Source organism: Lepus europaeus, chromosome 11, assembly GCF_033115175.1.
Source record: "Lepus europaeus isolate LE1 chromosome 11, mLepTim1.pri, whole genome shotgun sequence".
Classification (NCBI taxonomy): Eukaryota; Metazoa; Chordata; class Mammalia; order Lagomorpha; family Leporidae; genus Lepus; species Lepus europaeus.
In genome coordinates, this window is record NC_084837.1 from 86,155,725 (window position 1) to 86,180,504 (window position 24,780).

At 43.3% G+C, this 24,780-nt stretch overlaps 1 protein-coding gene across 5 annotated transcripts in view; it reads right to left on the reverse strand.

Moving 5' to 3' along the window:
- Positions 1-24,780, reverse strand: part of CSNK1G1 (casein kinase 1 gamma 1) — a 208,890-nt gene that overhangs the window by 182,868 nt on the left and 1,242 nt on the right. The window lies entirely within an intron of this gene.

The following is a 24,780-nucleotide window of genomic DNA, read 5'->3' on the forward strand; positions in this document are numbered from 1 at the left end:
CTCCTGATTTCAGCTTCCTGGAGGTAGTGATTACAGTTCAGGTAATTGAGCCCCTGCTACCCACTTAAGAGATGTGCACTGAGTTCCCAGCTCCTAGCTTTAACCTAGCCCAGTCACTGGATGTAGCAGGCTTTGGGAAGTAAGTCAGCAAATGAGTTCCCTCTCTAGCAGTCCCTCTGCTTCTCAAATGAATAACTAAAAAAATTTCTTAAATGATCATTGTACCCTGGTTCATAAGAGATTTTTGCCCTAGGCCTCAGCAAAGGGAGACTAGTTTGAAGATCAGCCTAAGTAATAGCAGCCTTATGAACTCTAATAATTCAAAGTTATTTTCAAAAAATAAATGCTTTTTGTGTTCCAGTACATATAATAAACCAAGTAAATAAAACAATTTGTAATTAGGAGTCCTTGGGTACATTTCTAACACAAATAAATAGGAAGCGTACATGAGAATAATTCAGGGGATGGGCATTTAACACAGCAGTTACACTGGTTGAGTCAACTATATCCCATATTAAAGTGCCTGGGTTCAAGTCCTGGCTCTGCTTCTGATCCAACTTCCTGCTAATGTACAACCTGGGAGTCAGCACGGTGATGGTTCAAGTACTTGAGTCTTTGCCTTCCATAAGGGACATCCAGATAAAGTTTCCGGTTCCTGGCTGACCCTGGCCCAGCACTGGCTGTTGCAGGTTTAAACACCTTAAATGGAGTCCAACAGATGAAAAACTCTTTCAAATAAAGATAAATAAAAACTGTAAAAGTTAGTGGAAAAAGGAATGAAACTTTGTATACCAGGGTGCAAAAAAAAAAAATACTGAAATCCATGCAGTTTTTTAGACTATGTATTTTTAAAGAACTTTTTAAAGATCCCTTTTTTTTTTTTTTTTTTTTTTTTTTTTTTTTTTGTGGACAGTGAGAAAGAGACAGAGACAGAGAGAAAGGTCTTCCTTTTGCCGTTGGTTCACCCTCCAATGGCCGCTGCGGCTGGCGCGCAGAGAGTTGGCCTGGAAGAAGGGCAACCGGGACAGAATCCAAAGCCCCGACCGGGACTAGAACCCGGTGTGCCAGCGCCGCAAGGTAGAGGATTAGCCTATTGAGCCGAGGCGCCGGCCAAGACCCCTCTTAAGTAGCATGGATTTCAAAATTTTTACACCAAAATAAGCTTACATTTTAATTCAACTTTCCATAAACTTTTGAAGTGCCCTAGGACAATTAACATGTCAAATACAAAAGAAATGTAGTGTAGGGCCAGCACTGCGGCTCACTTGGCTAATCCTCCGCCTGCGGCGCCGGTACCCCAGAGTTCTAGTCCCGGTTGGGGCACCGGATTCTGTCCCGGTTGCCCCTCTTCCAGGCCAGCTCTCTGCTGTGGCCCGGGAAGACAGTGGAGGATGGTCCAAGTGTTTGGGCCCTGTACCCACATGGGAGACCAGGAGAAGCACCTGGCTCCTAGCTTTGGATCGGCGCAGTGCGCCGGCCATGGCGGCCATTTGGAGGGTGAACCAACGGCAGGAAGACCTTTCTCTCTGTCTCTCTCTCACTAACTCTGCCTGTCAAAAAAAAAATACAAATGCCCCTGAGCAACTCTTAGGTTAGCCAGTGCCTATTAGGTTAGCCAGTGCCTCTATGATTCTACCATAAACCAAATGTTTATGATGTCTAAAGACTTCATTTGTTTAGTACAGCTCAGTGCCATATAAAGTATATGCTAAAACATAACAAATAGGGAGAGCATTGTGGCATAGCAGGCAAAGCTGTCTGGGATGCTGGCATCCCATATAGGAGCAGGTTCCAGTCCCAGTTCTGACCCAGCTCCCTGCTGGTAGCCTGGGAAAAGCAGCAAATGACGGCCCAAGTGCTTGGGTCTCATTCCCCAGTGCTCAGACCTTGCCACCTATGTGGGAACCCTAACTGTTGCAGCCATCTGGGGAGTGAACCTGTGAATAAGATTTTCTCTGTCTCACCCTCTCTCTCTGTAACTCTGACTCTCAAATAAATAAGCTTAAGTAAAAGTAGCAAAGAAATAAGATAACAGTTTGCATCTATAAAACTTGTAAATATGGAAGAAAACCATGACACTCAATGTTGCTGAAGTACAGGGAAAAATCTCATTCCTTACTCAGGGATTTGAATCTCTCTGGAAGGCTATCTAACAAAATATTCACTTATTAAACCCTAAGAAATAAGAAGGTTCATTATTGTAAACTCTAATAAGTTTCCTAAGGAAATAATTAAAAAGTAACATAAAAGTATTTATTACAGGACTTATAATTGCACAATCTAAAAATAAACAACAGCAGTGAGAACAAACTGCCTCTAAAAAGTCCACAAAGCATTCAAGGGAAACCCCCCAGAGACCTGTCTGAGGAGTGTCAGGACAGAGCTGTTACTCTTATCTGCCAGGTCACTTTTACTTGGACGATATGCACATAGATCTTAGCCATCTGAAACACACTTGCACAATCCTTTGTCCTTTATCTATACATTCCTTACCTATTCTCAGAAACTCCTCTTAAAATTAATCAGTAGTATTCTTTTCAGTTGCCTCTTCACAGAGACAGTACTCTTTTTCTGAAGATGTCGATAACCAATGGCACTATTTAAAAAAGGAATCTCCAACCTGTGACAAAATTCTCTGCTGCATACCTGAAAGCCTACCTTTTCAGACCAAGCTAGTTATGTTCACTGTGTAATAATAAATGAAATTGTACTTTGTGAAATAAACTCCGATTAGAATTAGACCACTTTGGGCCGGCGCCACGGCTCAACAGGCTAATCCTCCGCCTTGTGGCGCCGGCATACCGGGTTCTAGTCCCGGTCAGGGCACCGGATTCTGTCCCGGTTGTCCCTCTTCCAGGCCAGCTCTCTGCTGTGGTCCAGAAAGGCAGTGAAAGATGGCCCAAGTGCTTGGGCCCTGCACCCCATGGGAGACCAGGAGAAGCACCTGGCTTCTGCCATCGGATCAGCGCGGTGCGCCGGCCGCGGCAGCCATTGGAGGGTGAACCAACGGCAAAGGAAGACCTTTCTCTCTATCTCTCTCTCTCACTGTCCACTCTGCCTGTCAAAAAAAAAAAAAAAAAAAAGAATTAGACCACTTTGAAACACTTCCCAAGTCTTAGGAAAAGTTACTAGGCTCAAGTCTCATGGGCCTATGTTACTCATACTCTACCCTGAATAAACCTTTTATTAACCTTATGACATAGTCTATTTCTATTGACAGAGGTTTAGTTAAATAATTGTCTCATCTGATGATATAGAATAATGTTGTCAATATTAAGTGAAAGAAAGGACAGTAAACCCCAAAAAATATTGATATGGGGCAGATATTTGGAGCAGCAGTTAAAATACTGCTCAGGACACCCATATCCCAAATCAGAGTACCAATTCCAGCTTCCTGCTAATGTACATGCTGAGAGGCAGCAGGTGATGCCTCAAGTGTTAAAGATTCTGCTACCCATGTGAGAGACCCAGACTGAATTCTGGGCTCTTAGGTTTAGCCTGGCCCCGTCCCAGCTCTTGTCAGCATTTGGGGAGTGAATCAACAGATGGAAGATCTCTCTCAAATAAATAAAAAATTTTGAAACTGCATTGAGACATACACAAGGGGGCTTCAAAAGATTCATGAAAAATGTGCTTTATCTTTTAATTTCATTGTCCACAAACTTACTGAAGCTCTCTCATAGAACAAATTAGAAAGGAAACTTAACTGGTAGTAATTACTCTCTGGAAGACATTCCATGTGATTTTCCTTTGAACTTTATAACTTTTTATATTGCTCAAATATTTATAATGATCACATATGAAATAATCACATAAATTATTTGAAAATGAAATCAAACCAAACCTTGCCCATATCCTCGAAACACTGACAAAATATGGAGGTACTGGAGCCAGAGTTGCAGCATACCAGGTTAAGCTGCCACCTGTGATGCCAGCATCCCATGTGAGCATTGGTTTAAGTACCAGCTGCTCTACTTTTAATCCAGTTCCCTACAAATGTGCCTGAGAAAACAGCAGAATCTGAGTGCTTTGTTCCCTGCCATCCATATGGCAGACCCAGATGGGAGTTCCAGGCTGCTGACTTCAGCTTATGGCCTAGGAAAGCACAAGATGGCTCAAGTGCTTGGGCCCCTGAACCCACAAGGGAGACAAGCAGGAGCTCCCGACTTCAGATTGGCCCAGTTTCAGCCATTGTGGCCATTTGGGAAGTGAACCAGCAGATGGAAGACCTCTCGCTCCCTCTGCCTCTGCCTCTCTGTAACTATGCCATTCAAATAAATAAATAAATCTTTTTTAAAAATTGAGGTATTGCCAAGAAAAACATTAAATTTTTGTTTATTTATTTGAAAAAACAGGGAGAAACAGATGGAAAGGGAGCAACAGAGAATTTTTTTTAAAAGATCTGTTTATTTACTTTGAAAGCTAGAGTTACAGACAGAGGGACAGAGAGTGAGAGAGATCCTCCATGTGCTGGTTCATTCCCCAGATGGCTGCAATGGCCAAGGCTGAGGCAGGCCAAAGCCGGGAGTCAAAAGTTTCATGGGGTCTCCCACATGGGTGTCAGGGGCCGAAACACATTGCTTTTCCCAGGCCATTAGCAGGGAGCTAGGTTGGAAATGAAGCCACCAGGACACAACCAGCGCTCATATGGGATGCTGGTGTAGGCAGCAGCTTTACCAGCTATGCCACAATGCAGGCCCCCAACAGAGACAACTGAGATATCTTCTATTTTTTGGCTCACTTCCTAAATGCCTGCAAGATCAATGGCTTGGCCAGGCTGAAACCAAGTACTTGGAACTTATTCTGGATCTCCCACAGGGGTGGCAGGGACCCAAGCAATTAGACTACCACCTGCTACCTCTCAAGGTGCCTGTTAGCAGGAAATTGGGATCAGAAGTAGAGTCAGGACTCAAAAACCCAGACACTCTGACATGGGATGCAGGCATCCTGAGCGACATCTTAATGGCTATACCAAATGCTCGCCCAAGAAAAAAATGCTTTCAAACAAGGAAATAAACAGCACATAGTTTATAACAAGGAGAAAAATTTTAAAAAGCTCATACTTGCATATTCTATTCCCTTATACAAATAATATTTTAAGGAATACACACCAAACTTAATTTTCTCAATGGAGGTAAAATTATAAGCATTCATACTTTGCTATAAATTTATGCAACTCTGGAATTTTTATAATGAATATATTTTATCACAGTAAGCAGCTTATGATAGAAATCTCACTAATGTTTAAGTTTAAAATGAATGAGAGAATGCAAGGAAACATTAGTTCAAGAGTTCAATAAAAATTGTCACCCCAAAGACAGGTAGCTACTAGTTTGAAGTACACATTTTGTCAAAGTTAATAATATTTTATCTTTTATACTTCATTACATTATAAGTCAGTTACATTGGATTCACAGAGCAATAAAACAATCATGTATGTTATAATTACAAATACAGTATTTCTTGAAAACTTTCTTTGTTTCACAGTGACCTGCTTCTAGTAAAAGCACTTTATTTTACTTTTGAACCAAAACTTATACGGCATAATATGTTTGTTCTTATTGGGCACACTAGAGATTATTCTCATGTCAGTCAGACATGAAGGCTACTATGGTCACTAGAGTCAAAGACAAAATTAAATTCTCTCACCTTCCTAACTGGTCATCCTGGACATAGGATTATATAATAATGTGGGAAGTTAATATAATTTTAATATTATTCACTAATCAGTGCAGTCACTGCTTCAACATCCCCAAATAAAAGATACCTGATGATACGGAATAATCAACACAGTACCTTAATATATTTAAATATCCAAAAAACAGTAAATGCAAGAAATCTAAAGGTGAATTGGAAGAATGTCCCATATAAAAAACTGAATTAAGGCCTAAACTAACAACCAAACCAAAGTATAAAAATTCTAATCATAAAAAAGCCAGTGACCCGTCAACATTTCTTATCTTAATCTTCTCAATCTTAAATTGATGTGAATATTCAAATATAAGCCAAAAAATGTTCCAAAAAAATAATTGAAACTTAATTTTTTTTTAACCAAAGAAAAAGAATTATTTGTCCTAACCTGGTCCACATACAGATAAATCCCAACGGCCCTGATATCAGTACTGCCACACAGTAAGTGTGGCAAGTTAGATAGATTTACAGTATATTTACTAACTGAGAGGTGGTGTTTTAATACAAAGGATGTAACCTTGGTTTAATCATAGCTGAGTGCATAAAGAGGTTTATGTTGTCAGTGCTGTCCTAACAACAGGAAGTTAAAAAGCTTCAAGGAGGATACAGCACAGCCTTGCCTACGAATGATTAAAAGTATTCAGTTCAAGATCAAAAGGTAAAGTTGGCAGCAGGTGGTTAGCTATTAAGACACCTGTAACCCATGTTGAAGTACTTGGGTTGGATTCCCAGCTTTGGTTCCTGGTGCCAGCTTCCTGCCAATGCAGACCCTAACAAGCAGAAGCGATGGCTCAAGCAGCAGGGTCACTGCCACCCATGTGGAAGAGCTGGATTGCATTCCTGGCTCCTGTACTCAGTTTTGGCCCTGCCCTAGTTATTGCAGGCATCTGGGAAGAGAATAAGCAGATGTAAACTCTCTCTCTGCCTCTTAAATAAATATTTTGAAAAATTATAATGAATATATTAAAAAGTTTTAAAAGTATATATTCTTTACAAAATACAACTTGTGTTCAACCATTTTCAAATATTTCTATAGTAAATACTGACATCCTATTTTAACCATATTAGTCCTGATTTTGTTCACTCAACACTCACCTTGGTTATATGCCAATTATTTGGAACTTACAGTTTTTTATTACCTAAAGTGGTGTGACCAATAATCTTCATTTAGTAAGTTGAAATTATGCCTCCAACTTTTAAAAGTAACTACATTGAGTAAAGTTTATGATATAGTTAACCGAAAAACTTGGAATTTACCATATTAAAAAAAGTTTGGTGGAAAACAATGGGTCTATGTCTCCATTTCTGGAAATTTGACAGATTACCCAATCTATTAAAAACTGAAAATCCTAAGTGGAAAAGCAACAATGTGGGGTATTTGGCAGTTAATATTCCATGCAGAGCACCTGCACCCCATTATCAGAGTGCCTGGTTCAAGTCCCAGTCCCTCCAATTCCAATCTAGCTTTCTACTAGTGCATACTCTGAGAGGTGGTCGGTGATGGCTGAAAATACTTGGGCCCTGGCTATCTACATGGGAAACCCAAATTGAGTTCCAGGCTCCTTGCTTTAGCCTATCCCAGCCTTTGCTGTTGCAGGCATTTGGAGATTGAACCAGCAGATGGAAAATATTTGTCAGGGTGGCGTTGTGACATAGGTTAAGCCACCTCCTTGTGGTGCTGGCATCTCATATGAACATTGGATTGCAGTCCAGGCTGCTCCACTTCCCATCCAGCTCCCTAGTAATGCGACTGGGAAACCAGTAGAAGATGGCCCAAGTACTCCGCCATTTTGGAAGTGAAGATCTCTCAGTCTTCCCCCTCTCTCAACAACTCTGCCATTCAAATAAAATAATTTTTAAAAAATCTTTGTTGCTGTTGCTTTTCAAATAAAATGAAGGAGACAATGCTGTGGTGGAGTGGGTTAAGCCACCACTGTTTGCAATGCCGGCATCCCAAATGGGCACTCAGCTATTCCAATTCTGATCCAGCACCCTGCTAATGAGCCTGGGAAAGCAGCAGAAGGTGGCCAAAGTGCTTGAGTTCCTGCCACTCACATGAAAGACCAAGCTCCTGGCTTCAGCCTAGGGCCCAATCATGGCCATCGAAGCCACTTGGAGAGTGAACCAGTGCACAGAAGCTAACTCTCTCTCTCTCTCTCTCTCTCTCTCTCTTTCTCTCTCTCTCAGCATGTTTGGCTCTATTTCTAATGATTTATTTTTCTTTTATTTATAGTTGACATTTTCTTACGCATTTGAGTACAGAGTTAACACAAAATCCAATTAGCAGTGACCTGCTGGAGCCAGCACTGTGATGTAGCAGGAGAAGCTGCTGCTTATGGGGCTGGCACTGTGGCTCACTTGGCTAATCCTCCACCTGCAGCGTTGGCATCCCATATGGGCACCGGGTTCTAGTCCCGGTTGCTCCTCTTCCAGTCCAGCTCTCTACTGTGGCCCGGGAGGGCAGTGGAGGATGGCCCAAGTGCTTGGGGTGCCTGCACCTGTGTGGGAGACCAGGAAGAAGCACCTGGCTCCTGGCTTTGGATCAGTGCAGCACCAGCCATAGCGGCCATTTTGGGGGGTGAAACAATCAAAGGAAGACCTTTCTCTGTCTCTCTCACTATCTCTATCTGTCCAAAAAAAAGCTGCTGCTTGCAATGCCAACATCCCAGATGGGTGCCGATTCGAGTCCTGGCTGCTCAATTCTGATCCAGCTCCCTGCTAATAACCTGGGAAAAGCAGCAGAGGATGGCCCAGGTCCTTGGGCTCCTGCCACTCCCATAGGAGACCAGGAAGAAGCTTTTGGCTTCTGGTTTGGTATGGCCCAGCTCCAGCTGTTACGGCCATCTGGGGAGTGAAACAAGCAGATGGGAGATTTGTCTCTGTGTCTCCCTCTCTGTGTAACTCTAACTTCCAAATAAATATTAAATCTTTAAAAAAAAAAAAAAAAGGAACAAGAGACTTAGCAAAAACAAGTATAATGAGTATAATAATCCTTGTTAAGGTCCTAATTCAAAAATCAACTGTAAACACACAAACATGATTTAAAAAAAAAAAGTGGATGCCGGCACTGTGGTGTAGTGGGTAAAGCCACCACCTACAGTGCCAGCATCCCATATGGGCGCCAGTTCAAGTCCTGGCTGCTCCATTTTCTATCCAGCTCCCTGCTAATGCACCTGGGAAGATGGCCTAAGTCCTTGGACCCCTGCACCCACATGAGACACCAGGAAGAAGCTCCTGACTTCAGACTGACCCAGCTCCAGCCATTGAGGCTATTTGGGGAATGAATGGCAAACAGAAGATATCTCTTTGTCTCTGTTTCTCTCCCTGTCACTCTGCCTTTCAAATAAATTGAGAGAGAGAGAGAGAGAGAGAGAGAGAGAGAGAGAGAGATAATCTCTTAAAAAAAAAAATATGGTAGCTTAAGTTAGAAAACACAGTTAATGAGTATCTACTTAAAATGTGAAATCTGAGATGGGTGCTTAGCATAGTGATTAAGATGCTGCTTGGGATGCCCTCATTCCACGTAGGAGTACTTAGTTTGGGACCTGGTTCCTTCCCAATTTCAACTTCCTGCTCACGTGCACCCTGGCAATCAGCAGGTTCAAGTAATTGGGTCCCTGTAACCCAAGTGGGAGACCCAGAGCTGAGTTCCCAGCTTCTGACTTCAGCCTAGTTCAGTCCTGGCTATTGTGGGGTTTGGGGAGAGAACAGGCCAAGGTGAGATCTCTGTGTCTGTCTTTTCAAATAAATAACAATCTTGTAAAAATTATGAAATCTAGGGGCAAGTGTTATGGTGTAGTAGGGTAAGCCCCTGCTTGGGATACCTACATGACATATTAGAGTATCTGAGATAAGAGTCCTCCTGCTTCTGCTGCCAATCAAGCTTTCTGATAATGTGCCTGGGAGGCAACAGATGATGGCCCAAGTACTTGGTTTCCTGCCACACATGCGAGATCCGGATAGAGCTTCTGGCTCCTGGCTGGCACAGCCTTAGGTGTTGCAGGCATTTGGAGAGGGAATCAGGAAACTGATGACCTATCTCTGTCTCTCCCTCTCTCTCTCTGTCATTCTTTCAGGGGAAAAAAAAAAAAAATGAGGCCAACGCTGTGGCACAGAGGGTTAAAGCCCTGGCCTGTGGCACCAGCATCCCATATGGGTACCGGTTCGAGTCCCAGCTGCTCCATTTCTGATCCAGCTCCCTGCTAATGTGCCTGGAAAAGCAGCAGAGGTTGGCCCAAGTACTTAGGCCCCCACACCCATGTGGAAGATCCAGAACAAAGATGGAGTTCCAGGCTCCTGGCTTCAGCTTAGCCCAGCCCTGGCCGTTGTGACTATCTGGGGAGTAAATCAGCAGTTGGAAGATATTCTCATTCTCTCTCTCTCTCTCACCAACCCTACGTAATTCTGCCTTTCAAATAAATAAATCTTTTTAAAAATGAAAGAAAGAAATCAGAATCCAAATACACTGCTGGTGGGAATGTAAAACTTTGCAGAAAATAGTTCCACAGTTCCTTAGACAGTGTTGTGGTATAGCAGTTTAAGCAGCCTCCTGCAACTCCAGCATCCCATATCAGAAAGCAGGTTCTAGTACCACTGTTCTGCTTCTAAGCCAGCTTCCTGTCAATTTACTTGGTAAGGCAGCAGAAGATTGCCAAACTGCTTAAGACCCTGCCACGCATGTGGAAGATCTAGATGGAGTTCCATGCTCCTGGTTTCCATCTGGCCCAGACCTGCCTGTTGTAGCCATTTGGAGAATGAATTAACAGACAGAGGATCCCTGTGGTCTCTCCTTTCTGTCATTCTGCTTTTCAAATAAATAAATCTTAAAACAAAAGTAGGAGCTGACATTGTGGCACAGCAGGTTAAGCCACGGCTGGCAGTGCCAGCATCCCACACGGGCACCAGTTCAAGTCCTGGCAGCTCCAATTCCAATCCAGCTCCCTACTAATGTACCTGGGATGGACCACATCCTTGGATCCCTATACCCACGTGGGAGACCTAGAAGAAGCTCCATGCTCCTGGCTTCCACTTGGCCTATCTCCAGTCATTGTGGCCATTTGGGGAGTGAACCAGCGGATGGAAGCTCTCTCTCGTGTCTCTCCTTCTCTTGCTCTGTAACTCTGCTTTCAAATAAACAAATGTATCTTTTAAAAAAAAGTAAGGGACCAGAGTTGTTGCTTAGTGGGTAAAGCAGCCACCTTAAACATCGGCATCCCATATGGGCTGGTTTGAGTCCTGGCTGCTTCACTTCTGATCCAGCTCTCTGCTAATGGCCTGGGAAAGCAGTAGAGGATGGCCCGAGTCCTTGGGGCCCTGCACCCACATGGGAGACCGGAAGCAGCTCTTGGCTCCTGGCTTTGGATCGGCACAGCTCCAGCCATTGCAGCCATCTGCGAGTGAACCAGAGGATGGAAGACCTCTCTCTGTCTCTACCTCTCTCTGTAACTCTTTCAAATAAATAAAATAAATCTTAAAAAAAAAAAACAAAAACAAAAAACAAAAAACTCTCTTGTAAAAGTGACCATGGAGAATAACTAATAGAGATTTAAAAAATAAACTCATGGGGATGGCACTATGGTGTAGCATCCTGTGGCACTGGCATCCCATATGGGTGCTGGTTTGAGTCCTACCTGCTGCACTTCTGGCCCAGCTCCCTGCTGATGGCTTGAGAAAGCAGCAGAAGATGGCCTGAGTGCTTTGGTGCATGCACCCACGTGGAAGACCCGGAAGAAGCTCCTGGCTTCTGGCTTCAGATCAGTCCAGCTCCGGCCCTTGCGGCCGTTTAGGGAGTGAACCAGCAGGTGGAAGATTCTCTCTCTCTCTCTGCCTCTGCCTCTCTGTAACTCTGCCTTTCAAATAAAATAAATCTTTAAAAAAATACAAAATAAAACTTTTTTTAAAAAGCTATGTAGTTTCAAAGGCAGAGAGAGACAAATCTTCCATCCACTTGTTCAGTCCTCAAATACCTACAATAGCCAGGGCTGGGCCAGGTCAAAACCACGAGCCAGGAACTCAGTCATGGTGTCGCACATGGTTGGCAGAGAACTGCTACCTCCCAGAGTGCATAGCAGCAGGAAGCTGGAATCAGAAGTGAAGTTGGAACTTGAACCTAGATAGTCCAGTATAGGATGTGGGCATCTTTAACCACTGTGCCAAATGCCTGCCTTACGAATGGAAAATTTTGTATTGTGCTTTTTGGGTATGATGTTCCAAAGAATCTGAAATAGATGAGTTTCTGGGTTTTCCTTGGCTTTCTTGCTCATGCTGATTATATTAGGAGAGCTACTTCATCTAGCTTTTAAAGAATTTTTAGAATTTAGAGTAGTCTGTGAGTAAATTATGCTCAGAAGCTTTCTGTAATACTACTTTTCTCTCTAGAGAAATGTTATAAATTAGCAAAAAGTCAGGAACATTTTAACCTTTAGTCAGTTTACAAAATATTTCAGTTTTATTTTGTCTTTTTTTTTTTTTTTAAGATTTATTTCTTTATTTGAAAGAGTTACACAGAGAGAGAAAGAGAGGCAGAGAGAGAGAGACGTATTACAACCGCTGGTTACTCCCCAGTTGGCTGCAACGGCTGGAGCTGTGCCGATCTGAAGCCAGGAGCTTCCTCTGGGTCTTCCCACATGGGTGCAGGGGCCCAAGGACTTGGGCCATCTTCTACTGCTTTCCTAGGCTGTAGCAGAGAGCTGGATCGGAAGTGGAACAGCGGAGACTCGAACCTGCCCCCATATGGGATGCTGGCACTGCAGGCGGTGACTTTACCTGCTACACCACGGTGCTGGCCCCTATTTTGTCTTAACTGGAAAGCAGTAAGGGGTAAAATATTTCACCTGCTTGAGTAATTGTTTTCAAAGATGTTAACTGCCCTGTTATTTATTTTTATTTGGTATCCTGTTATTTGTTTATTTAAGGTAAATTAACACCAAAATTAACTTTTTAAAAAAAATCTTTTATTTATTCATTTGTTTGTTTGTTTGACAGGTAGAGTTATATAAACAATGAGAGAGACAGAGAGAAAGGTCTTCCTTCCGTTGGTTCACCCCCAAATGGCTGCTACGGCTTGCGCTGCACCGATCTGAAGCTAGGAGCCAGATGCTTCCTCATGGTCTCCCATGCCGGTGCAGGGCCCAAGCACTTGGGCCATCTTCCACTGCACTCCCTGGCCACAGCAGAGAGCTGGCCTGGAAGAGGGGCAACCGGGACAGAATCCGGCGCCCCGACCAGGACTAGAACCTGGTGTGCCAGCGCCACAAGGTGGAGGATTAGCCTATTGAGCCATGGCACCAGCCTCTTCATTCCTTCTTGGTGTCCCAAAAGATTCTGCTCAACACCATCAGACTGACCCTGCACAAACACAATACATCTCGCTACACTCCAACTGAAAAACCTTCCATGGCTCCGCACTTACTACCATATCAAAGCTAACCTTCTCTGTCATCATCCTTTATCAACAGCAGTTCTCATATACTAGTGGAAATCTGGTGCACCTGTAAAACACATTGCTGGATCCCATCCCCAGCTTCCGATCAGAATCTGTAATAAATCCCCAGGTGATGCTGATGCTGCTGGTCCAGGAACCACACTTGGAGAACTACTGCCTTACAACACGACCCTTCTCTGCCTTCCTAGGATTGATCTCTTCCTGTTCCTCATTAGTACACACTGTCTTGATTGGATTAGTCTTTTCATAAGCTTAAGCAAAATTCTCCTCTACAATCCTGCTGTACTAATACGCTGATGAATACACAGTAGGAACTTTATTTCTTCATTGACTGATTCAAAGTAGAATTCACAGCCTTAATATTATTTCTAACCTATTCCATTCAGGAAGCTATATTCCCTCCTTTTTAAATACATTTCTGAAACAAACTTTTTTATTATGGTGAGTCACTTAACCCCTACCTTCCTCCATAAGTGAATTCCAAAGAAAAATATTAATGTATTAAAGTGCTACGGATAACAATAAAATGATTAACAGAATCATAAATGGCTTCACAGTTGCTTCCTTAGAGCAAATGGCTTTTTCTAAATCCATTAAAGACTGTTTCAAAACAGTTAAAGAGAATCAAAGCACACACATTTAAAGATGCTGAAGCTCTGAATAGTTCTATGATTTGTTTTCTCAACAGATGTGCATCCTTCAAGCCCTGAATTCACTAGATGCATATTAAATTAATCTGTACTTTTAGTTTTTACATAACACTCCACTCTAGTTTTATAAATACACCACCACATGAAAGCAGAATTCCATTGTTGCTTTATGGCATTAAATATTAACAGATTATTTCCACTGTGCAAGAAAATACATTAAGATTCATTTTAATGCAGCCAAATGTGTGCTGCTAAATATAGGCTATAATAAACTCATCTTTTGTTTTTGAATTGGTCAGTTTCTACCTAGAATGTGAAACAAATTTGCTCATGACCAAAACTCAGTGTCACTTGGTACCTCAGAAAAAACTCTAACTCAGCACCCCAGACATTAACTAAAAATTCAACCAAATAGTTGAATTCTAAGAGATATCACAGTAGTTCAATTTCCTAGAAAATTTGCTTCTTATAAAACTTAAGGGGCTGGTGCTGTGGCACAGCAGGTTAAAGCCCTGGCTGCAGCACTGCCAGCATCCCATATGGGCGCCGGTTTGAGTCCCGGCTGCTCTGTTTCCGATCCAGCTCCCTGCTAGTGCGCCTGGGAAAGCAGTGGAGGATGGCCCAAGTCCTTGAGCCTCTGCTCCTATGTGGGAGACCTGAAAGAAGCTCCAGACTTCAGATCAGCTCAGCTCCAGCCACTGTAGCCATTTGGGGAGTGAACCAGCGGATGGAGGATCTCTCTCTGCCTCTGCCTCTCTGTAACTCTGCCTTTCAAATAAGTAAATAAACCTATAAATAAATAAATCTTTAAAAGAACTGTAATTTCTTCATTAGCTAAAATGATAGTAGTTACATGAGAAATTGGACTGTACTGGGAGTCAGGAGGCCTGGACTCCAGGCTAACTCGTTAACTAGCTCTGCAATTTGAGCAATTCACTTAGCCTGTCTGCACTTAAGTAGTCGCAGCTGTAAAATGAAGGGGTCTAAGAAGACCATCTCCATGTTTTTAGCTTTATTATTTCAAAATCTATGAAACTCAAGAAACACAAGCATTAACCAGATGGATCCCATTAAATACAACAAAGTGAGCTCGTCTATTGATTGAATTGGAGAGCATCTATCTCAGGAGAATCTAAGTGCTTTCGCACAGATAGTTCCTTGAGCCGTCTTACATCATACCCTCGAAAAACAGAATATTAAATGTCATGCTACTAATCAAGGTTAATAAGATGCTCTGAAAAACAGAAGGTGTCCTAGAAGTACAGGACAGCTAAAAAGCCAACTAGCTAACAATCAGTGCTTAGGCTACATAACAAACAATGTCTCAGGAAGCATTCTACTACTTTTCTTTGTATTTTTTTAAAGATTTTTTGTTTACTTATTTGAGAGATAGAGCTACAGACAGTGAGAGGAAGAGACAGAAAGAAAGGTCTTCCTTCCATTGGTTCACTCTCCAGATGGCCGCAACGGCCGGAGCTGTGCTGATCCGAAGCTAGGAGCCAGGTGCTTCTTCCAGGTCTCCCACACGGGTGCAGGGGCCCAAGCACTTGGGTCATCTTGTACTGCTTTCCCATACCATAGCAGAGAGCTGGATTGGAAGAGGGGAAGCTGGGACAAGAACTGGCATCCATATGGGATGCCAGCGCCGCAGATGGAGGATTAACCTACTGCGCTACGGAGCTGGCCCCAGCATTCTGCTACTTTTAAAATCAAGATTCTCAGCCTCAGTTAGAATTGAAAATACTCAGGCAACTACAGCAGTGCTTATGGTATCAACTTTCCCTACTGAGTCTTTCCCAGCTCAATCTTCTGCATATCTTCAAAAACTATAATAGAAAGTAGCAAACATTGGAAAGAGCAATCAAGATATCTGTACAGCTGAAACCCTGCACAACAATAAAATGCAGTGGCAAAGATCCTTAACTTAAAGAACAGTTCAAAAACTCTGAATTCTGATCTCCTAACAAGCCCCTTTACTACCTGCAACTATCATCTGGCTGGTACCACATTTAGGTCACACTTGCTAATGCTCTAGTACATGTATCAAACAAAGAATTAAACACCTGTCAATTAACATCTAATGACTTGGTATCCACCATTTTGTAAAGGAAAAGTAGACTCTGAACAATGATTCTACTTACATACAAAAATACTGGGCAAATCTCATTTAAGAACCACTCTCAAAATATTTCATTCATTTAGTATCTTAGAAAACAAACAAAAAGCTTTAACACTTTTAGAAGAGAAAATTTTTTAAAAACAACTGTTCAAAGAAAGTGTTTGAAGGCCGGCGCCGTGGCTCAACAGGCTAATCCTTCACCTAGTGGCGCCGGCACACCGGGTTCTAGTCCCAGTCGGGGCGCCGGATTCTATCCCGGTTGCGCCTCTTCCAGGCCAGCTCTCTGCTATGGCCCAGGAGTGCAGTGGAGGATGGCCCAAGTCCCTGGGCCCTGTACCCCATGGGAGACCAGGAGAAGCACCTGGCTCCTGCCTTCGGATCAGCACGGTGCACCGGCCAGTGGCCATTGGAGGGTGAACCAACGGCAAAAGAAGACCTTTCTCTCTGTCTCTCTGTCTCTCCCTCTCTCACTATCCACTCTGCCTGTCAAAAATTAAAAAAAAGAAAAAGTGTTTGATGCAGCAATTAAGACACTAAATGGTGGAGGTCACTGCTGTGGAGAAGCGGGTTAAGCCGCAGCCTGTAGGCCAGCATCCCATATGGGCATCAGTCCGAGACCCAGCAGTTCCACTTCCAATTCAGCTCCCTGCTAATGTGCCTGAGAAAGTAGCAGAAGACAGCCCAAGTCCTTGGTCCCCTGCACCCATGTGGGAGACCCAGAAGAAGCTCCTGGCTCCTGGCTTTGGAGTGGCCCAGCTCCAGCCATTGTAGCCATTTCGGGAGTGAACTAGCGGATGGAAGACCTCTCTCTCCCTCTCTCCACCTCTCAAATAAATAAATAAATCTTTAAAGAAAAATTAAACAGTCTTACCATATGATCCAGCAATCACACTCCCATGCATTTACTCAAAAGAGTTGAAAAATGTCCACAGAAAAACCTGTACAAGTATGTGGACAGCAACTTTACTCATAATTGCCAAAAACTGAAAGCAATTGAGATGTCCTTCAACAAAGGCAAACTGTGGTGCATCAACACAACACAAAATCATTCAGCAATACAAAGAAATGAGCTATCAAGAAGAAGGGAAAAGAGGGAAAAGGAGGAAACGGAACAGAGGGAAAGGGAGGGGAGGGAGGGGAGAGAAGAGATGTATACAGCTAAGCAAAAGAAACCAGTACTAAAAAGCCATACATGGGGCCAGCACTGTGGCACACCCAGTAAAGCCGCCAACTAAAGTGCCAGCATCCCATATGGGCACGGGTTTGAGCCCTCGCTGCTCCACTTCCAATCCAGCTCTCTATTTATGGCCTGGGAAAGCAGTGGAAGATGAACCTGTGTGGGAGACCCAGAAGAAGCCCCAGCACCTGGCTTTGGAATGGCCCAGCTCTGGCTGTTGTAGCCATTTGGGGACTGAACCAGTGGATGGAAGACTTCTCTCGTTCTCTGTAACTCTGCCTTTCAAATACATAAATAAATAAATCTGAAAAAAAAAAAAAAAAAGCCACACATGAGGGGCAGGTATTGTGGTGCAGGTTAGACTACAGCTCAGGAGGCCCACAATTCATGTCATAGAGCTGGTTTGAGTCCTGGCTACTCAGGCTGTACTCCAGCTTCCTGCTAATTTGTCTGGAGACAGGATAATGGTCCAAATACCTGAGATCCTATTACCCACATGGGAGACAGCTTGAGTTCCTGGATCCTGGCTTTGGACTGGCCCAGCCCTGGATATTGTGGGCATCTGGAGAGTAAACCCAGCAGGCAAGACCTTTCTCTTTCAAGTAAATAATTTTTTTAGAATATTTATTTATTTGAAAGGCAGAGTGACAGAAAGAAATCTTTCATCTGCTGGTTTACTTCTCAAATGGCCAGAGCTGGTCTCCCACATGGGCTGGGCTGGTCTCCCATATGGCTGGCAAGTGCTCAAGTAGTTGAGTCATCTGCTGTTGTAACAGGCACACTAGCAGGAGCTGGGTAAGAAGTAGAGCAGCCAGGATCTGAATGAGCATTCTGATATTAGATGCCAATGTCACAAGCAGCAGCTTAATCCACTGGGCCACAACACCAGCATAATGAATATCAGAATCAGGAGTATTAACTATGTGACATATTGGAAAAAGCAAAATTGTAGGGGTCGTGATAAGGTCAACAGTTGCCACCAACTGGGAGAGGATAGAAGCAAAGCAAGTAAGGTGTTTAGGGTGGTGAACCTACTCTGTATGAAACTATAATAGTGGATACATGTCACTGGGCATTTGTCAAAACTCACAGAACTGTGAACCCTAAAGGAAATGATAGACACACAGTTGGTATTAAGGTATCAATACTGGTTCATTAATTGTAACAAATGTACCAAATGGAAGATGTTAATAATAGGGGAAATGGATGAGGAGGAGAAAAGCACATGGAACTCATTTTCCTTCGATTACTCTGTAAATTCACAACTATTCTAAAAAATAAAATCTTGGTAAAAAATAGGGCATATACAATCTTAAAGATGAGATACTGTCACTGCAAACTATAGAATTTCTAATAAAATAAAAACAAAGGGGTCAGTGCTGTGGCATAGCAGGTAGATCCAATGCCTGCAATGCCAGCATCCCATATGGGCGCTGGTTCGAGACCCGGCTGCTCCACTTCAAATCCAGCTCTCTGCTATGGCCTGAGGAAGCACAAAAGATGGCCCAGGTCCTTGGACCTCTGCACCCACATGGGAAGACCCAGAAGAAGCTCCTGGCTCCTGGCTCCAGATCGGCACAGCTCCGCCCATTGTGGCCATCTGGGGAAAAAGATTTACTTATTTATTTGAAAGACAGAGTTACATAGAGAGAGAAGGCGAGGTGGGGGGGGGGGGGGTCTTCTACCCGCTGCTTTATTCCCCAAATGGTGCGACAGCTGGAGCTGTGCCAATCCAAAGCCAAGAGCCAGGAGCTTCTTCTGGGTCTCCCACGCGGGTGCAGAGGCCCAATAATTTGGGCCATCCTTCACTGCTTTCCCAGGCCACAGAAGAGAGCTGGATGAGAAGTGGAGCAGCGGGTCTCAAACCTGCGCCCATATGGGATGCCGGCGCTGCAGGCACCGGCTCTATCTGCTACACCACAGCACCAGCCCCAGTAAATAAATATTTTTTTTAAAAAATTAATAAATTAAATAAAATAAAAACAAAATTAAGACATTTTAATTCCCTTGTATTTGTCCTGGTATTGATCACTTCTCTGTTCATGGGCAACTACATCAGAATGACCTCTAGGAAATAAAGAAATCAGCTGGGGAGGTATGGCTAGCAATTTTCCTCAAGAAATTAAAATGAGATCTGATGATTACCATGAAATATAAGGCACCAAACCCAAACAACCAACCATTTTCACATCATTCATTATGGATGACAAATTAATGTGTATTACAAAACTTATGTAGAGAAATGTAAACACATAATACTTCCTTTTTTTTTTTTTTTTTTTGACAGGCAGAGTGGAGAGTGAGAGAGAGAGAGAGACAGAGAGAAAGGTCTTCCTTTTTGCTGTTGGTTCACCCTCCAATGGCCGCTGCGGCCGGCACATCTCGCTGATCCGAAGCCAGGAGCCAGGTGCTTCTCCTGGTCTTCCATGGGATGCAGGGCCCAATGACCTGGGCCATCCTCCACTGCACTCCCGGGCCACAGCAGAGAGCTGGCCTGGAAGAGGGGCAACCAGGACAGAATCCAGCGCCCCGACCGGGACTAGAACCCGCTGTGGCGGCGCCGCAGGCGGAGGATTAGCCTGTTGAGCCGCGGCGCCGGCCACATGATACTTTCATTCAGAGGCTTCAAAGGAGTTAGAATGTAGAACTAAGAGAAACAACGTGAGTCCAATGCTATTTTACTCTAGAAAACTTATGGGGCCTTTTAGTGGAAGCATCAAACTACAGCCCTTTCACAGGCTTACCTAACAACCAGAGAGGTATTGCACCCAGTCCCTTGGTGGCAAGGGCAATGGGCTACCTGTCCACAGTTTCTTTGACCAAGCAACATACAAGGGAATGTCCCTTTCCCCAGCATGACCATATCTCCATTTTGACAGGTTGAGAGATTAATTTAAGGTTTTATATATTTATTTGAAAGGCAGAATTACAGAGACAGAGGGAGAGGGAGAGAAGGAGAGCAGTAGAGGAACAGAGAGTTGGAGAGAGAACCGCCATCCACTGGTTCACTCCCCAAATGGCCACAATGGCCAGTGCTGGACTAGGCTGAAGCCAGGAGCCAGGAACTCAATCCAGGTCTCCCAAATGGGTGCAGGGGCCCAAGCACTTGGCCACCTTTGCTGCTTTCCCAAGCACACTAGCAGGTAGCTGGCTCAGAAGTGAAGCAGCTGGGACTTGAACCAGTGCCCACAGGGGATGCTGGCACTGCAGACGGCAGCTTAACTTGCTACGTCACAGCACCAGCCCCATGGGTGAGAGATTCTAAAAGAACAACTTGCATCACTGACAGTCCTACACCCACCAAAACTATACTCCCCACTTGGAGTTTCTGATTAGGGGACAGAGCACAATGGTGTAGAGATAATTCGTTTGTCTTCCCACTTCACCATTTCTGGAATACCACACTAGTGCTACTTTACAGTTTCTGGAGGATGCCTGAGTCTTTCTGGTCCATGCTATGTGCCAACTACTATAACATCACAAAAGGGGAAGTATTTGTAACTCTTGATGTCTGCACCCCATATTGGAGTGACTGGCATAAATCCCAGCTCCTCTGCTTCCAATTCAGCTTCCTGCTAACACGAATCCTGGAAGGCAGCAGGTGATGGCTCAAGTACTTGGGTTCCTGCCACCCACATGGGAGATCCAGACTGAGTTCCAGGATGCTGACTTCAGCCTGATCCAACCCTGGCTGTTCTGGGAATCTGGGGAATGAACCAGTGAGTGGAAGTTCTCTGTCTCTCTGCCTTTCAAATAAAATGAAAATAAGTAACTTTAACCTCACCATGTAATGGTTTCTTTCCAGTTCAGCAAATCCAAAAGAATGTCCTCAGGACTTAATAACATCGAAACTGAACACTGCCCAGCACATGCACACACTTAGAAGAAAACTAAGTAACATGCATACAGGTAAGGCAAAACCCATTCCTTAAAGAGTAAATTTAAGCAAGCTTGTAACTAAATAAAAAATCCTCTGCATAAGTTTCTTTTCTAAGACATTAAGTGAAAAAAAGGTTTATTCTAATACCACTCTATCCTTTTTTTTTTTTTTTTGACAGGCAGAGTGGACAGTGAGAGAGAGAGACAGAGAGAAAGGTCTTCCTTTGCCGTTGGTTCACCCTCCAATGGCCGCCGCGGTTGGCGCGCTGCGGCCGGCGCACCGCGCTGATCCGATGGCAGGAGCCAGGTGCTTCTCCTGGTCTCCCATGGGGTGCAGGACCCAAGCACTTGGGCCATCCTCCACTGCACTCCCTAGCCACAGCAGAGAGCTGGCCTGGAAGAGGGGCAACCGGGAAAGGACCGTGCCCCGACCGGGACTAGAACCCGGTGTGCCGGCGCTGCAAGGCGGAGGATTAGCCTAGTGAGCGCGGCGCCGGCCTCTATCCATTTTTTTAAGCAGCTTCTACAAACAAGTGGACTATAGGTAAAGCACTACAGAAAATAAAAAGGTCAGTCAAGTAAATGATAACAAAGATGCACAAAGCCACCTAATGTTCAGAGTTTGAATTAGCGTAACAATTACCATTAATCGATGTCAGCCATCCTTCGTACAGTAAAATAAAAATATTACATGTTCCCTGATAGATATTATATAACCTAAATCTATGGAGGAATTGCATTTTTGAAAAATTAATCTGATGAATTCAAAGCCACAAAACATGAAAGGGGTGAGGAAAAAAGGAATCTGAAACAGATGGCATCTAAATTTTTTCCTACGTCCATCTTGAACACAATCCCAATAATGTCAAAATCAAATTTAGCTCTCCAAATAAGTAACCTACAAAATTTAAAATGGCAATTCTGAAGTAAATTCACTATTTTCTTCCAGTTCTCAAAGGTTCTATATTTAGGCAGAAATGAGTAGACAAGTCAGATGTTCAAAACAGAAAAAACTACCATTCCACAAATTCAGAAGTTCTTTCAGGAATATCTACTTCTACTTCTCTACAGCAACTGCACAAATCTGTATCAGGCTTCTATGAGATCAGGCATTGTTTCAAGATCCAGTGACTATTTATCCTTATTGGAGACTAAATCATACCTGCATAAAAGATCTGGCTTAAAATTCAAAAAGTTCTGAAAGAACACTCGTTTTTTGAGTAAAGAGCACTGTCGGAACATTTTTTTAACATTTCTACAGTAATTCATTCTTGATTTGGCAACACAAAAAAAAGTGCATTTTGTTCACTATATGATTCTAATATATGGTACATACATAATCCTTCCCAGTCTTTCTGAAAATCTGAAACTATTCAAGAGACAAATATTAAAGGAAGGTTCAGTCACTTACATTTCCTGACAAGCAAATTCCATAACTAACAACTGCAAGATCCTTGGAAGGGTCACATACTTTGAGGGTAAGAGGCCACTGAGAAAAGTCTAAGATATCTCCAACAGCCTCTATTTGTTGCATACAATTTAGACAGAACTTTTTACTCCTACGGCTAGTATCTTATTTCTTACATCAAAATAACTGGGTTATTACAGTTTTATAAAAGGACAGGGAAAAAAATGAGAGCTTCTGATGCCACCACTTGCAATATCCACATCCCATATCAGAGTGCCAGTTCAAATCTCAATTACTCTGCTTCCAATCCAGCTCCCTGCTAATGTCCCTAAGCAGCAGCAGCAGATGGTTCAAGTCCTAGAGTTCCTATCACCCACATGGAGACCCAGCTCCTGGTTTCAGCCTGGCCCATCCCTGGTTGTTGCAGCCATTTGGGGAGTGAACCAGTGGATGGAAGATCTCTCTCTCTGCCACTCCTTCAAATCAATAAAGAAAGAAATCCTTAAAAAAAAAATAGGTATTTCAAAAATTTGAAATTTTTTCTAAAATTTATACAAAACCTATAAACTTTTTTTTTTTTTTTTTGACAAGCAGAGTGGACAGTGAGAGAGAGAGAGACAGAGAGAAAGGTCTTCCTTTTGCCATTGGTTCACCCTCCAATGGCCGCCACGGCCGGCATGCTACAGCCGGCATGCTGTGGCCGGCGCACCACACTGATCGGAAGCCAGGAGCCAGGTGCTTCTCCTGGCCTTCCATGGGATGCAGGGCCCAATGACCTGGGCCATCCTCCACTGCACTCCCAGGCCACAGCAGAGAGCTGGCCTGGAAGAGGGGCAACCAGGACAGAATCTGGCACCCCGACCAGGACTAGAATCTGGTGTGCCAGCGCCGCAGGCGGAGGATTAGCCTGTTGAGCCACGGCGCCGGCCAAAACCTATAAACTTTTCTAAAAGGCATTATAAACTTGACACCCATTTTTCATTTTAAAAAAACTGCCATTAAAGCAAGTTATTTGGCTTATTCTCCTTTGAATAAAGGGTATATTTAAAAATTAAAAATGACTTACCAGTGAGGCAGACATTGCTATAGCAGTTAAGTCTCCAGCTGAGATTTCTGAATCCCTATCAGAGTGCCTGGGCCATGCCTGTCACTGGTTTCTGACTCCTGGTTTCTGTTAACCCAGATCCTGGGAAGCAGTTATGGATAGCTCAAGTATTTGGGTTCCTGTCACCCACATGGGAGACCTGGACTGAGTTCTTGGCTCCTGCCCCAAGTCAGCCCCGGTGACTGTGGGCCCATGGGGACTGAACCAGTTGATAGGAATGAACTCTATCTCTCAAATAATAAAAACTTTTAAAAATACTAAATATAAGCTACAGGACTTCATATTTCCTATATTTCTATACTCTGTGATGAATGATTTAAAGGTACAAATTTATTCATTTATTTTATAGAATATTGTATATAACAATTCTGTAAGTTTTGCCAATACTGTGGTCTAAATCTAATTAAGATGAATGATGCTACTGATGATTTTAATATTGAAATAATTACTTTGTATTTTATATGTCCCAATTTTAATTCTTTTTTGTGTGGGTAATCCTTAAAAAATTTTATTTATTTATTTGAGAGGTAGAGTCACAGACAAAAAGGGAGAAACAGAGGGAAAGGTCTTCCATCTGCTGGTTCACTCCCAAAATGGCCGCAATGGCCAGAGCTGGGCTGATCTGAAGCCAGGAGCTTCTTCCAGGTCTCCCACGTGGGCCATCTTCTACTGCTTTCCCAGGCCATAGCAGAGAGCTGGATTGGAAGGGGAGCAGCCAGGGCTCGAAATGGTACTGTTATGGAATGCCAGCACTGGAGGCGGAGGCTTAGCCCACTATGCCACAGCACTGTGGCCCAATTTTAATTCTCTTAAAGAGATGCGTGATATTATGATGCACACACATTCCTTTTAAATGTTTTTCAGGTCAATCCATACTGTTTATACAAATATGGTGCATCTGAGAAAAACCTATGAAATATTCTTTGATCGTTTCAATAAACAGACATAACCTACTACTATTGAGTTTTAAAGCAGGTACTTGATAATTTAAACTGAGGCTGCTTCCGATCAATTTCTAGAAGCCCATGAGAGCACCTGTTGGAATATTGTTGCTGTTTCCCTATCTCAAACGTTTTTCCACCAAACAGCTATCTTAACTCTACTTGATTAATGACAACAATGCACCCTGCACTTCAAAGTTGCTCCTGTTTAAAACAGGCTGTTACTAAAACATATTACCCCTTTCTCACTAGTAAGAATTTTAACTCATTTCACATACGAAGAAACTACAGTTCTCCCAGGTTCCATGACTTGCCCAAGGTCAACAACTCGAAAGTGGCACAGTCCGGTTTCAATCCGATTTATTT